General features: G+C 50.7%; 1 protein-coding gene across 5 annotated transcripts in view; it reads left to right on the top strand.

The window, feature by feature from the left end:
* TSPAN18 (tetraspanin 18) overlaps window positions 1-16,350 on the top strand; it is a 185,236-nt gene that overhangs the window by 19,584 nt on the left and 149,302 nt on the right. For all 5 annotated transcript variants that reach the window (XM_060303311.1, XM_060303310.1, XM_060303306.1 and 2 more), the window contains one exon: window positions 14,089-14,170. The gene's annotated coding sequence lies outside the window, so the exon portion shown is untranslated. The remainder of the gene's footprint in view (window positions 1-14,088; window positions 14,171-16,350) is intronic.

Genomic DNA, 16,350 nt, shown 5'->3' with positions numbered 1-16,350 from the left:
CGGTGCCTTGCTTCTCCATCCTGCTTGCAGCAGCCACAGTGGCCCTGCCTCAAGGGGACAGTTCTCAGGAACATCTGGCGCCTCCAGGTGACACTTGCCGGTTGCATCTCCGCTGCGCACCAGGCTTCCTGATTCCGGGAATCACCCGGGCAGGGAGGTGTAGGGACCACGTGACTTACCCTCTCCAAGCTTCAGTGGCCTGATCTGGAAAGTGGGCATTGCTCATCATGGCCGCTCAAGAATCCTAACTATGACTGTGAACATTGCTGTCGCCGTTATTATTGGTTGTGAGAAAGCGTCACGTGGACCACTGAGGGTCTATTGTGGTGTAAAGGATGTGGTTTGAAATGGCCTCTTTGTCTCAGAACAATCTGTTTTGATTTATTTGACTGTGGGAATTTGAAAACGGCCCAAATGTTTTTCCTCCTCTTGTTCTCTCTCCAGCACTCGGATTTCCTCTCACTCATTCACTCACTCCGCGCTCACAGCCCTCTTGCTTACACCTGTTCACACTGATCCGCTCGCAGCCCAAGGGCAGGTGGCACGTCAGATGCCCCACAGCTTTTTCCCTCTCCCTCAGAGGCTCATGCTCTCACAACTACTTACACTCAGAGTTATGAATAGTCATTTTCACACTCAAAGTCCCCTCCCGTCTCTTGCTCCCCCCCGGCCCCTCCAAGTGCCAGCAGAGCCATGAGGTCAGGAGATCTGTTTCTCACTCTGTCTCTTTTATCAAAAGCCTCTATGGCTGTGTGACATGGGCCAAATCACTCAACCTCTCTGGGCCTTGGTTCCTCCCTCACAACAGAGGCAGAGCTGCCAGTTTTACTTTTAAAGAGATCATCACTTTCTTCTGCAGTATCTCAGATGGTCTGAGACGAGGTTCTTCCCGCATCTTGATTTCCCCGACTCCGCAAATGAGTGGATCCGATCTCATCAGGCGGACCATGTGCCAACCTGAAATTACTCTTTAACCTTTTCCTGATACTGAAGATACATCATTTTATTTGGAGCTAGAAATTAACATGGGGTCAGGAGAAACTAGAAAGTTCAAGAGGATAATTCGTTCTTGACTTTGGAGAGACACAATGTGATAGCGTCTCACTGGGTCCCATTCCTCTTCCTCTCGGTGTCCCCAGTAGAGGTGACCAGGGAAACAGGGGTGGTGGTCAGTTTGCTGCTGCTGATGGAGGAGGGGCTGTGGACACTAGGACCTTATGTTTCCTGCGCCAAGCCCATCAGAAGGATCCCCTTTATTTTGTGTGCCTGTCCCCGCCCCAGGTTCTGGCCCTAAGAGAGCTAGAATTTATTGAGAATACATGACATATACTGTCCTGCTGAATCCTTGCGACAGCCCTGCAGGTTATGTATGAAAATCATTCCTGTTTTAAGGGTGGTGAGACAGGAGCCTGGGAGGCTGAGTGTCACACAGTCGATCAGTGGCACAGATGGGTCTGTAACTGGGCAGTGACCTGCCCGCGCACTAAGCTTTGGCCATCAAAGCATGCCGTCCTACGTGGCCCAGTGGTGCCAAGGTGGAGTGGAAAGACATAGGATTTCAAGACGGGAGTCTGAGTTTTAATCCTGTTCTACTTACAAACTCATTATGAACCTTGGGTGAGTCCCTTACCCTCTCTGGGCCTCAGTCACTCATTGTAAAATGAAGGAGAGGACCAGCTGATCCCCAAGTCCCCTTCCAGCGTGATATCTTGTGGCTGTCTGGGGCAGTATACGCAGTGATTTCAGGCAGTGATTAAGAGACAGCATGCTGGGATCCATCTGAAATGGACAATCTGATCACGTGGATAATCTGTTTAATGTAGATGCTGAGCGGCTCTCCTGCCTTTGCAATGGCAGGATGCAAAGGTAATTATGTAGGATTTAGGTAATTATTTCCACTATTCAACCTCACCTTTCCTGGGACGGTGTGTAAGATGGTCACCTCCTCTTTAAAAAATAAATTCCAAATGTTAATAACTCTGATCTGTGTGACTAATCTAAAGATGTTTAAAAAGGAAATTCATTGACCAGTACTGTCAAGGGTCCTGATACAAGGTGATCGTTTCCCTATTCATAGCAGAGATTAACACCCTGAATTTTTTTTAACCCTGAGGTTTCTTTTTTAATACAACAGCTTTATTGATATATATTTTAAATACCATACAGTTCACCCACTTTAAGTATAAAATTCAATGGCTTTTAGTATACTTGCATAGTTGTGGAACCATCACCACCATAGATTTTAGAACGTTTTCATCACCCTGAAAAGTCACCCTCTCTCTGGTAGCAGTTACTCCCCATTTGCCCCATTCCACCACCTGCCCCGGCCCCTGGTGACACTAATCTACTTTCTCTCTCTATGGATTTGCCCCTTCTGGACATTTTTAATAAATGGAATCATAAAAGAAAAGAGACAGGGTGCTGGGGTTAAATCTGGGCTGAAGAGCTGTGCGTCCATGGGTAGGTTACTCAACTTCTCTGACGGGCAGGTTCTCCGTCTGCAAAATGGATCAAGGCCTGTTGCATAAAGTGGCCACGAGCGCTGAGAGGGATAAAGTATATGGGACAGTGTAAGTGTTCGCATGTGTGCCAGCTCTTACTGTGGTTTTATGATCTGTCTTGGCAGACTCTTTTGCTAGGGATGTGGGCTTGCTACCTGACATAGACAGCCCATCCCAGAGTCAGAGGCGTTCCATCCCCAAGTGATATTATGCATGGACCACCACGATGCCTTTGAGTAAAAACCATTTGCCTATCAGAATGCCTGGGAGTTTCCTAACCAAGGTACATTCAAGATGCTAAAGTGAAAAGAAGCTGTGATGACTTAGCCCAGTGACATTCAACTTACTTGTAGTCACAGACCTCAAAGAAAGTTCACCATGGAGCCTCGGAGCCTCCGGAATAACTCAAAAGGGAGCTGCCCTGTTGAAGGAGGCATAGGGGGCTGGTCCCCCCTCCGCCCCTCCGCCTCCATTTGAGTGTCTCCTGAGGAGCCCCTGGGAAACCCATTCTGAGAATCACAGACCATTAGGTGATAGAGAATGAAACTGAGACCCCGAAAGGGGCAGTAACTCACCCAGGAATCAGAAGCAGGCACGTCTGCTAGAATCATTTTCGTTAGCAGTATCCTTTCCCGTTTTTATAAGAGGGCTGTCCTGTGTTTCTTTTGGCCACTGGTCCTAATTAATCACCTAGAGATGCGTCTTTCAACATTGACGCTCACTTCGTGGCTGACGGCTATTCTGTCTCCTACCTTCCTCACAGTCATAGGTAGAGGCTGGATGGACATTTATTGTTAAATCAAGGAAAATGAAGCTTTCTATTTGGAATCTTTTGAAACAGTGTTTTACCCAAACAATCGTGCCTGCCTCTGCAAGCGGATATGACCCCCAAATAAAAATAAATAAATTGCGACCAGAATGAACCCATAGATGGGGTGATGTGTAGGGGCTCTCAAGAGCCCTACTGAGATGAAGCATCTCTCTCTCCCCACTCCCCCTTTTGCAGCCCTCCACCCCAATTTGGTTTTCCAGATCACAAGGCCCTCCTCCCTCAAAACCTACTATCCGCACAGGTTTAACCAGCAGTGACCTGCCACGTGAAGAGCTTTAGCGAGAATCAATAGGTGTGGGTCTGTGGTGCGGGCTCCACGCCTGCTGCATATAAAACACCCCGGCAGCGAAAGTGAGATTGATGCTGGCAAAACGTCTGGGGCATCATAGCACAGTGGGTCCCCCTGCAAATTTTAAAGGTGAGGTGATGGCCCAGAGACGCTTGGTGACTTGCCCAAGGTCACACAGTGATTTAAAGGGAGGGCCCACGTCCTCCAGGTTCCTAGGTCGGGGTCCTTTCCAACACACCGAAACCCCTCTTTGCTGAAGCCAGGCTGCGCTTTGCTTTATGATCTAGGTAATAAACCGGTCTGTAGTGCCTGTGTGGGCAAAGAGAGAGATGGAGCGAACTATTAATTAGAGGCTGGCTTTTAGAGTCCCTGAATGGAGTGTGCTATCAGAGCAGGGAGAGAGGTGCTCTGAGACATTTGCTGAGCATCCACTGGGGTCCAATCCCAGCCTGATGGGAGGTTCAAGAATGGAGAAGAGCAGGTCCCTGCCTGCAAGTGCGGGAGAGGAGAGACACATGTGAATTCAATCCAAGGCTGGCGAGCCTCGCGCTTGGCTTCCCGGCACACTGTACTCTGGGAGGGGGTGGGAACACGGTCTTCTCCAAGCCTGACCCTGGCAGCCCGGCAGATGTATTTATTTCTTCCTTTCCACTTGGGAGGCAGGCGTCTGGCAGGGTGGTTAAGCAGGCAGCCTGTCGGGCCAGGCTGCCTGGGGTTCAGATCGTAGCTCTGACTGTTGAGATCTGTGAGCGGAGGCTAACTACGTGATTCCATTTCCTCATCTGTAAAATGGGGAGAGTAACGGTGCCTTTGGCGTGGCGAGGCCTTGACGAGGTGGTGTTCTTCAGTGCTTAGAGCCCCGCCTACTCTGACAGATGGGATAAGCAAGCAACTGGTATTAACTGTTAGTCTGGGGAACCTTACATGGGTGTGTGTTTCTTCATTTAAAAACTAATGTTTATCACTTTTTTCTGATTATAAAAGTCACTTGTATACAAATGCCAGCTACCTAAAGATACCCATTGGTAACATTTTGCTGTAGTTTTTTCCATTTTTATCCCTGTGCAGTGTGTGTGTGTGTGTGTGTGTGTGTGTAATTGGGCATGTGCTGTCAAAGTATAAGTTTCAAAAAATTATAAATCCTATAGAATCACATGGACATCTAGAATGAACGTGGGTCAGAGACTGATTTGACTCGTGAATGAGGAAGCCAACAGGAGATGCTCATTGGCTAAGCTGGAAATGAGAGAAACAGCGGTTACGTAGGCATGGGAGGAAGAGAACTGGAAGATGGCTGGATTGTATACACACAGGTTAATCCTAACCGTTGGGTTATCTTTTCTACCGGGCCAAAACAAATCTACAAATTCACCTGTCACCTCCCATGAGTCAAAGTTACATTTCTCTAGAATCCCCTAGATAATGACCCCTTGGGTGAGTCTGCTAAACAGCGCTCCAGTATGATGTTGAAAGTTTGCTTATCATTTACCTTAGCGGTATCTATATATTCTTTGTGATCATACACTAGAAAACTACACACCTTGCCTTCTACACTTAATATTCCATCACATTCATTTTCAAAAGAAAGTTTTGAGGAAGGACCAGGATCCCCAAGGGTGTGACCAGCTCTTCAGCCCAGCTTGATTGAGGTGCCCCATCCCCTGCCATCTCGAGGTCCCAGGGCAACTGCGTTGATCTCAGGCGCCTGCTGCATTTTATTGTGTTCGTCCATTTCTCTCTCTCTCTCTCTCTCTCTCTCTCCATCTAGACTGAGTTTCTTTTTTCTTTTTTTTAATTTATTTATTTGTTTTTATTTTTTGGCTGCGTTGGGTCTTCGTTGCTGCGCACGGGCTTTCTCTAGTTGCGGCAAGCGGGGGCTACTCTTCATTGCTGTGCACTGGCTTCTCATTGTCGTGGCTTCTCTTGTTGCCGAGCACGGGCTCTAGGCACGCAGGCTTCAGTAGTTGTGGCACGTGGACCCAGTATTTGTGGCTTGCAGGAGCTAGAGCACAGGCTCAGTAGTTGTGGCACACGGGCTCAGTTGCTCCGTGGCATGTGGGATCTTCCCGGACCTGGGCTCGACCCGCGTCCCTTGCATTGGCAGGCTGCTTCTTAACCACTGCGCCACCAGGGAAGCCCCTAGACTGAGTTTCTTGAGGTCAGGGATTTGTTGAGCTGAACTATCTTCCTGATCCTTCTCTCTCAAGCACCTAATAGTGGCACATGGTGATTCTTCCAAGATGCTTGTCGAGTGAGCGAACAGGGATGTTAAGAAGCCCGGCCTTTGTCAGTTACAAAAGGCGAACCCTGCTGTTGGAACAAGCAGGGCTCCTCTCCGGAACTGGCCGTGTTCTTCTGTTGAGTCAGAGAAGCTCCCAACCCCCGCTCGGTGTCACGGCCTTCCACACCCCCCCCCCATCCCTGATTCTGCCGTTTAATTGTGTTTGGAGGGCTCTATACACTTGGTCTAGAAAACCCAGCTGTCTCTTCTCCGTAGGACTCTGAAGACTGAGCTCTCTGAGTTCCTAACTTTCTATCCTAATCAAGGTCTGAAAGGGGTAAAAAGTTCTTGGCCACTTCCAGCTGTGGAGGGAGAGATGTGATGGAAGGATTAATCTCTGGGCTGTGAGTTTTAAAGCTCTCTTGTTCCGTGTTGGGAAAACCCATCAAAATGCTAATAGATCTGCCGTCTTCCCTCCCGCAGACGCTTTTCTGCATCGGAATATATTTACAGGGGCTTGAGCAGGGAAGAATTACAAGGAGTTGGGGTGCCCTTTGCCCAGATTCCACTGCAGCCCTGTGGGTTATAAAGTCTGAATTAATAGCCCCGCGTTGCGGAGGAGAGCTGTGGTTGGCTGTGGGGTTGGCCCTTTAGTGATGAGTTCTCAGCTTTTGGTTTCCTTGCTAGCGGCAGGGCAGCCAGTTTGGAAACAACTCTATTACTGTTGTGTGGCTTTTTAATACTGCTTCTCTCAGAGGCAGAATATCCTCTCACAGGCGTTCCCGTAGGTGTATGACTGACTGCACAGCGGATCTCCGTTGAGTTCAAGGTCTGCAGTGTGTTGAGACACTGTGCCAAAGTCAGCTTCAGCACTGAGACAGACTTAGCTCTTCTTGAACCCTGTGCTAGAAGTGCTGGATTATTCTCGAAGCCTTTGAAACACCAGGTATCTTTGTTTGAACAGCCCAATGGCCTGAGAACCTCTCAGATGCACTGTTGGAAGGACAGACACTATGGGGTTAGCCTAATGCAGGCTGGCCTCAGGCAAAGTGTCTCCAAGACTTTGGCTGCAGACAAAATGGTGGGTTCTGGTCCTCCCTCTGCCTGGTCCAGCTCTGTCACTGCAGACAAGATGCTTGACCTCTCTGAGCATCCCTTCCTTCCTTTGCTAGTAAAGAGGAGAATGCTGGCCACTTGGTACAAGAGCTGTGGGGCTCACATCTTTCATTTCTTTGTTCACACAGATGAACAAAGGCCAGGCAAGCCAGGCTACATCTTCAGAGATAAGTCCCTTAAACGATTAGGGCTTCCGGGTCCCTCTGGGACCAAATGCTGGGCACTTGCCTGACAGGTCTGCTGGAGCCCCATCTCCTTGTGAGAATGAGTGAGCCTTCCTTGGCAGACACTGCTGTTGATTCTGTTTCCCTTTCCCCATGAACTGAACCGATGTTTAATTACATAAAAATGCTGTGGCCCAGGCTCACTTTCCTCATCTGTAAAATGGGAAGACGGGTAATATTTTTCTTGCAGTGTGGGAGGAAGGGGAGTGAAGATCAGAAGTAAAGTCAGCTCCAGTGTATGCATAGCCCTTGTCCTTACCCTCCTCGGGTACCAAAAACGTGCTTCCAGACGGGAAAGAGGGTGGGCAGATGCAGGGCAATGCCCACTGGTGACAGGGGGTCTCCCCAGTTCTCCTTCCTGCTCCGTAGAGCATCTTGGCGGTGGCATCTGTTGTATGCATCCTACGGGGGAGGGCAATGGAGACCCTGGCTGGCATGTGCAGAAAAGCTCCAGACCTGCCGGCAGGTGCAGAGGAGATGATTGCTAATGACAGTTGCATTGAGAATAAACAGCTTCACATGTTAATTTATGGGGTTGGTACATCCCTCTTCTGGGCCCGTTCACCCTCCCCAAGCCACCAAGAGCCAATGGGCTCAGATTGGGAGTCCCTCGCCCATCGGGCAGACCCTCCGGGGCCCTTGCTAGCAGTGCAAGCACCCACTGTGCTGTGCCCAATGACAGGTAGGGAGTGGCCCTCCGCTCCCAGAGCAAAAGTAAATCGTAAATCCCAGTCTTTCTGAGGCTGTCATGGCTCCCCCTTCAGCCCCATTGTGACCCTGGGGCACAGTTAACAGGCTCATTCAGGGACTCATTATGGGAACAGAGAGTGATGGGGCTGAGTGACAGGGCGGGCGGCACTGGGAAGCGCTCTGACTCCCCCAGCCAGACAAGTGCAGGTGGAGAGACAAGGCAGAGGCACGATGCACTCAGGCAGCTTCATTAAGGGCTGCCCAGGGGATCGCTGAGATGCAGGACGCAGCAGGAGCTCGTCCTGAATAAGCCTTGGCTCCTCTCCCTCTCCCCGCCACCACCCCCTGCTTTGCTACTTTAAAACAAAGCAAAACAAAGCCCCAGCTTTGCTTTGGAGCCATAAACTGCGAGCTTTTATCCGTCAACAAGCGATGCATCAGGCTGGCAGTGGCCCAGCCTGGATCCTGTGGCCTGGCATCAGTGTGGGGAGAGGGGCCCGAGGCTGAGCCGGCTTCTGGGACTCGCTGAGGACGCTGCTGCCGCTTCTTGTGGCACAAGACCAAGAGTCCTTGTGGTCACAGAACTCAGAAGGATGGCTGGTCCACTTTGGGTGGCTAGAGTGGAGGAGGGTTGGGGAGAGATTTCTAGCAGGAGCTAGCCAGGAAGAGGCTCATCATTGAACTGATCACCTTCCTCCCTCTCTCCTTTCCTTGCTGCCTCTTCCAGGAAGCCTTCCCAGCTCTCCACCTCCTCTGAAATCCTACTGACTTGGGATTCTAGGATATCAAGAGGCTCTAAATCAGTCACCTTCAACATCATGTGGAAACTTAATATATCAACGATCAGAAAGACCAGCTGTTGTGAATTAAGTGGTAGGATGTATATATGGGGTGTAGACTCCATCTGTTCTGAACGTAGACCCCTAAGGGAGAGAGGGAAGGGTCCTGAGGAGTATGGACCCTATGGAACCGGTGGTCATGGCCACTACCCTTTCTACAGAGAGTATCAGCAGGTTCTACTTTACATAATTCCTGTGGCCTCCAAGGGCCAATTCTGTGCTGAGCACCGTGGGAATCACTTATAATCCGTTAGCTCATCTAATCCGCAGCTCAGGCCAGTGAGGTAGGACTGTGATGGCCCATACTTCGCAGGTGAATAACCTGAGGTTTAGTGGGTTAAGGAACTTTCCCAAGGCTCCACGGGCGGCAGCTGGCCTAGCCGAGATTCAAACCCAGGCCTGTGGAATAGGCCACAGTCCTTACCGCCATTTGATGCGGAGGGTTCCCACCTACCACCTACCCTGCTGCACGTTGCAGAGAGGCAGCAGGCTCTAGTGGGGGATTCATCCCCTCCAAAGCCCACTAACAGGTGACCATCCAAATGCTGCTACACTGTCTACCTGCCCTGACCCTTCAGCCATTTTCGGGTTCTTCCAAATGGCATCTTTTCAGGGGAGCATGGAACTTCCATCAGCAGTTGGCCTGTCCCAGGCCTATTGCACACAGCTGGCAAACCAACTGCCCCTCAGACCGGAGCTTGACTCAGACACAGGGAAACTTTGGTCTCCTTGTGGCGCTGTGCTTCACCGCCTGCGTCAGCCAAGGCCAAGGCAAGAGGTAACTCTGACCCCTCCTTCCTGAGGCCTCAACTTGTAGCTCCACAGCTAGAGTGAGTGTTGAAATGGGGTGGAGCTGGGGGCTGACCGTGTTTGACTGAGTGGTCTCTGCTAGGATCCATAAGGGACTAAAGCAAAGTACATTCATAGATGCAAGAGGCTCAGCTTCTCGGGGTCCAGAGAAAATTATACAAGTAGCTGAGAGTTGTTCCCTCTCTTATCTCTATTAACCTGGTTTTGCTTTCCCACTCTTCATTTAACCCATTCTTTTACAGATATATTCACCTTCCAGCTGTCCTGTTCATTTCTCCATTTCTCCATCCATCCATCCATCCGTCCATCCATTTCTGCATGCCTCCATGCATGTATCCATTCATTCATCTTTCTATCCCTTCAATTATTCATCCATCCCTGAAACCAACTACAGCCTAGTTCCTCTTTTTCTCTTCTACCATTCCGTTCTTGTATAGATCCATTCTCTACCCATCCATCTATCTATCATAGCAACTATCCATTCATCCCACTATTATTATCTGAGTCAGGAATTGAGACATCATCGCCATCTTTCAGGAACTCATAGAGCCCAGAGAACAGTGATTAATCATGGCTGTGGAAGTCTGGGAAGGTTTCTCAGAGGAGATATCGAAGGAAGGTTTTACAGGATGAGTAGGAGTTTGCCAGGTGGTTTGGGGAGTGTGTGTGGGGCTGCAGTTCAGGGTTAGGAAAGGAAGAACGGACTTGCAGGCAGAGTGAACAGCAGCGAGTTTGGGCTGAGTGTGTTGGTGGGGCGTGTGAGTCCAGGTGAGTTCAGCTCAACTGTTGGGTCTGTGCGTATTGCGAGGACCTGAAGATGGGCCTGAAAAGGCAACTGCGGATCAGATGACAAAAGGCCCTGTGTATAGACAAAGGGAGGCCAGGGAACCCACTGAAGCAGGAGAGAAAGACATTTATGGGCTCAGTCTGACAGCAAAGGAGAGGGCAGGTTGGAAGGGACAGCTGCAGGCTGGCGGTCCAGCAGGAGCTCGTTTGCAGCAAGCAGATAGGCAACGATCAGGCTGAGCCCAGGCGGGGCTGGCAGGGGCAGCGAGGATGGAGAGGCAGGGATGATTTGGGAGACATGGGATGGTAGAGAAACATTGACTGGGAGAAGAGTGAAGAGTCTTTGATCTGGGTGTCCCGTTACACAGGGGTGCTCTGTTCTAGAGTAGGAATCATCAGGGTAGATATTTAAGTCTCTCATCCGGGTCCTATCCAGGATACTGAAGTGGCTATCAGAATTTTTCTTATAAATTGAGGGCTGGTATCCCCACCCAGTGCAGATTTGCTTTGATTGGAAGAAAGAAGGGGAGGAAGAAGGTCTAAGCTTTGAACTAGACCTTGCAAAATGGGCGCACCTGGCCAATATCACTAAGTACCACTGATTAAGCTCTTACTATATATTTCATGGATTCGAAGGCACACTTTTTAAAAATATATATATTTTAAGGTCTCTAAAACCAGGATGCATCAAACAAAAAGTGACATGTCATAATTAGTTTAACGGGCAGTGTTTTCTTTTTCTTAGAAGTCCGTATAATAATGGTACGATTATAACCCACGGAGTCTTACATTCAAGAAAGAGGGTATCGTGTGCCAGGCTCTCGGCTAAGTCCTGTGTATACATTCCTCACGTAATCCTCACAGCCTCTTAGGAGGCATCAGCTGTTGTTAACCCTGTTTCCCAGATGAGGAGTTGAGCACAGAATAGGAAGGTCATTTGCTCAAGGTCACAAAGCTAGTTAGAGTTGGACTCAGGATCCCAACCTGTGCCACTTCAAACCTGGGGACGGCGGGGATCTTTGTACAAAAGCAAGAGCAGGTCTGGGGCCAGAACAATGGGGGCCTCTCCCTTCCACGGCACAAGACAGCCGGGTCAACGGCGACCACCATCACCCAGCCCACCACCTTTCAACGCTGCCTCTTGTCACCCAGCCCCAGTTCCCGTCTTGGCCCTAAACCTCGGGATTCTTTTCCCCCCTCCTGGGAGGGCTCCGGGCCTAACATCTGTAGTGACCTCCCTCCCCCACGGAGAGGAGGGGGCTGGAATGAGATCTCAGGGGAAAGGGGGAAGAAATTCCGAGCGCAGCTGGTTTTCCTCACACAGTGCAGATCTGCTTAAATGGGAATTAGGATTAGTGCTGGATTTTGCCTCTCCTGGCAGGCTGGTAATAAGCCAATCTCCTCTCAGTCTGCAGGAAGGCAGAATTCCACTGAAGATGGGAGCCGGCTTCAGGCTCGGGAGTGCGAAACCTGAAAAGTAATTGTGTTATTGACGGGTCTTGCCCACACTGCCAGATGTGCAGCCTTCGGCTCCTTCCCCGGCGTGGCTGCAGCCTTTAATTTTGTTAATGGGTAACATTCTCCCAGGCTGCGTGGCTGACAGGCACACTTGACATTAATACGTGTTCTTCGCGGTCCCCAGAGCTCATAAAAGCTCATCATCAGTTCTGAGCCCGTAAATGTAGTTCCCGGCTCAGGTGGGCTGGGAACTGGGAGATGCTCTGGGGGAAGTGGAGGGGTGGACCTCTGCGTGAGCCAAGAAGTAAACTCCTCCCTCACCCAGGGGATGCGACCTCCCAGGCCACCGGGAGGGGAGCAGAAAAGCAACTCTGTAGGCTGAACCCTGGGTTCAAATTTGCATTCAAGCAAAGGGGCTCCTGCGCTGCTATTTGAGGGGAGTTGATCCAGTATTTTGGGAAGGCAGTTTGCCAAATGTGATGTGTGCAGAGCCTCTGCCCAGCGGTCCCACTTCGGGGCATCCGGGCTTTGGAACTGCATGAACTTTGCCACACATAAATGTGGGCACCGAGGGGACCGTTGCCGCCAAGTGGTAATGGCCAGAGATGGAAATATCCACGTATCCATGGTGGGAGAGGTGAGTGCACTGTGGTCCACACTTCCCATGGGATACTGTGCAGCTGTGAAAAAGACTCCAGAAGATGCATGTGTGCTCACTCGCAGAGGTAGACATGGTATCACTGATAACTGGGGTTGTAGAACATGCGAGGTAAGATCCCATTTGTGTAAAAAATTGCCACTGTCTGCTTGTGGGCCCCCATGGGCCCACGCTTATGCACACATGTACACACATGTGTGATTACATGTACTATAGCCTACAACGTCGTATTACAAAGATTTTGCAGTGGGTTTATCTGTTAAATAGAATGAACGAGTATGGACAAACTTTCACTTTTATAGTTAAAAATGAAAATTATATTATATTATATTATATTATATATCTTCATCCATATGTATATGCACGTGTGGATACGGATATGGCTGTATATGTATACGGATGTGTATATGTATCATGAATTCCTCTGACTAGCCTTAGTCTGGCCCATGACACTTGAGGTCCCTTGGGCTGACACTGCCTGGGTGGACGTCTGAGGCAGAGATAGCTAAATAAAGCGAGATCACGTCCTCTGGCCAAGCCCTGTTCCCCATCAGTTAGCAGGGAGTTCTGAGAACTTCTTACATGCCCAGGGGGCACTGCTGTTGGGATCTACAGGGTCGACCTTGAACTCATGGCTCTCCTGATTGCTCCTCTCCTACCATGGAGATGCACTTGCAAGGGACTTGACTTCCCACAGACCTGAGTGTAGCCCTGGCCCTGCCCCTTTTCAGTGGTAAGTCCTTGGGTGAGTTAATGCCTCTGAATTCACCATGGTCCTTATCTCCAAAGTGGCCATACTTTCTCATGGAATTGTTGAGGGCGTCGGGATTAGTGTCATTGTCATTTGAGACAATATGAAAGTTGATCGGGGCTGCTTCTGTGCCGCCAGGTTGTTGGGAAGGGAAGGACGGGGGTGCTTAGCCCTCCCCGCTCCCACTCCGCTGTGAAGTTTTGCCCTTTTGTTACTCAGCTGGGTTTGTGAACAAGCTGGTCCCCTGGGACCGGCCTAAGCCTTGGCTGACAGGTACGTGGCCTGGACATGGTGAATTTGATCCTTCTCCCGTGACCTGGGGACTCTTTGTCAAACTGACGGAGAGGAGGCAGGGGTCGGGGGAGAGGCTGGGCTTCTCGCCCCTGCACTCTGGGACTGAGCTGCTTTTCTCACCACCAAAGATTTCTCCACTTATTACTTATCTCTTCACGGATACCAGATCTTGAAAATCTCCGTCTGCCCCAAAGCCTGCATTCATTAGGCAATGATTAATTCGCTTTTGCATTTTCAAAATGACTCAGAAAGCCTTTTTTCTGCCTGAGGAAAAGGAGTTCCCACACCAAGATGATACTATTCTAGCTAGAAGCAAAGTGATCCAATGTGTCGCTGTGGTTACGGCACGCTCCGTCTCATCACAGGGACGTTGTGCAGGCTTCCTGATTTTGGAAGACTGAAAATACGCCCCAGTCCCTAGGCTCTGGGGATGCCATCCTGGGACCCTCCGTGGGGCTGGGTGCTTGCTTCTGTCTCTCTGGCCACGGGGCCTGTGGCTTCTGCACCTTCAGAGATGGGAGGAGGGAGCGGGTGCACAGCTGGACGAAGTGGCCCCCAGAAGCCACATGCCCCCCACACTTGCTTTTTTAAAATGTATTTCTCCCTCTTTTCCTTCTAGAGTTTATCCTGAAGCTACCATCAGAAAGAGACTTCAAGAGAATCTTGACACCCCTGAAAGGAAAAGACACCAGTTGAAAGAGGTATGATTGACGACAGGGGAGTGTGGGTCTTAACGTATTCGAATAAGAGGGTCTCATCTTCTCTCTGCTCCCTGCCCCTCCAGACTCTCCATTTCTGAGTGAGAAAGCTCTCAGCTCGTGCTGGAGGGCAGGGCAGGCAAAGGGCGGCTTTTCTCTTGTCCTCACCCCCAGATGTTTGCTCGGGGCTGGGGAGCGAAGGTGAGGGGTGAGGAGACAGAGGCCGATGGGGTCTCACCAGACTGGGTGCCACCCCACTGACGGGGCCGAAGGTCATGCTGGGTCCTGAGTCGATCCAGGAAGTGAGGGTTGAAGGGCTGGAGGGAGTGAAACCTCCAAGGGAAAGCAGAGCTCCTGGGGGGATCACGGAGGGTCCCGCCTCTGTCAAGGACCCCTGCCACGCCTCCCCTTCCTCCGCACCCACCATGGTCTTGGGATTGTGGGAAGGAAATACCTTCCTGGGGTGATTTCCAGCCCTTCCCTCACCCCATCCCCTCCCCCATTCCAGGACTGTCTTTTTGGATAAAGTTCAAATCCACAAGGACTAGGACCAATCACCACATTCCATGACGGAATTGGGAACGGAGAAGGCTTGGTCTGCTTCTTGGGCTCTGGGAGCTTCTTGGGCTGCCCACAATCCCAGGACTGGTGACGGGCTGGGTCGCCTCAGGGAAGGTTCCTGAATGAGGAGCCAGGATATCTGTCCTCTGGCCCAGTCTGTGGCACCATTGTGCCTCTAGAGCCCTTACAAGCCATTTCCCTCATTGGACCTCATTTTCGCATCTGTAAAGTGGGGCAGCAGTGACTTGAATCTCTGTTCCAGCCCGCAGGTCCTCAGTTGCTGAGGTCCCAAGACCAGGGCTGAGCTGGGGGAAGGGCAGATTTGGGGGCAGCGGGGAGGCAGAGATGGAGGTGGGGCTTGGGCATGGCTGTGGAGAGGAGAGGGGATTTGAAAGCTCTGAGGAGATTCGATTGCCAGTCTCGAGCAAAGGATGACTCAGAGCCTCAGGGGAAAGACCACAGGGTCTGAGGTGCAGCTGCGACTGTGTTTGAGTCCCAACTAATGAGAAGAGCCAGATTAACCAACACTGACTGAGGGCTTCTCCATGCCAAGTGGAGGGCTATGTGCAACCCCTCTACCAGCAGCCCTGGTATCACCTCCATCTCAGGGAAGAGAAAACCGGGCCTCAGAGAAGTTAAGCGACTTGCTAAAGGCCACCCAGCAGTAAGGCTTACTTGAAGCCCCTCCCTGAGCTACCCAAGCATTCTTGTGCATTGTGCTTACCAGCTCTACGACTTGAATCTTAAGGTTAAAAACTCCTTGAAGCCAAATCGCCTCTCTGAAATTCATTTCCTGAAAAAGACATGGAAGTGAGTTCTTGCCTAGAATTTTTTTCTTAAACTTTGGGCTCTTCGTAAAATCTCTGTGAGTCTTGATTTTCTGATCTCTGAAATGGGAACATCGCACTTATTCATGGGGTTGTTTTGGGGAGAAGATGAGATGAGGGGGCTGAAGAAATCTCCCCACACCCTCCCTCCCTACAGACCCCCTCCACCGGCCTTCCGCCTCCTGGGGCTGCTGTGAGGGTGGATGGCGTGTACCCACGTTAAAGTGCTGCGCCCAGCCGCCTGATGGTGTTTGCGATTTCAGCTGCCTCTGGTGCCATTGGTTGGGAAGCACCGGCCACTTTCTGACTCACTGATCTGATATTCACCTGGTCTCCAAGTTCATCCTCTTAACTTTGGATGTGCCCCCTGGCCGGCCGGGATTATTTTAGGCTGGAATCCAAGGCAGGGTGGCCAGGTCCTAGCAGCAGATAAAACAGGGCCACGTCAAGGCCCACCCAAGAGGTCAGTGGCAGAGGAGCAGCGAGGCCAGGGCCTGGGGGGCTTCTCTCACGCCCTCGACAGCGTCTGTGTCCCACAGCTCACCCTGCTCTGCCAGCCTCCTGGGCCATAATCTACATTGTAAGCCTCCTGGCAGCAGCCGCCCTGGTCCCTGCAGGAAGCTCTCACCTTATCACAGAGCCTGGATCCCACCAGGTTTTCTTAATCAGGAGAAGGCACTGAAGCGAGTCAGAAAAAGCTTAACTTCCTCGGGATGTTTCTCCATCAGGGGAAGCCGTGGGCCTCAGACGAGAGGAAAGAATCTCTTAAGTACAGAAAAAAGCAGCAAGGGGGCC

This window comes from Globicephala melas, chromosome 8 (genome assembly GCF_963455315.2).
Source record: "Globicephala melas chromosome 8, mGloMel1.2, whole genome shotgun sequence".
In the NCBI taxonomy this organism is placed as follows: domain Eukaryota; kingdom Metazoa; phylum Chordata; class Mammalia; order Artiodactyla; family Delphinidae; genus Globicephala; species Globicephala melas.
The sequence above is the reverse complement of the archived record's forward strand: the minus strand, read 5'-3'. Positions and strand labels throughout refer to the sequence as shown.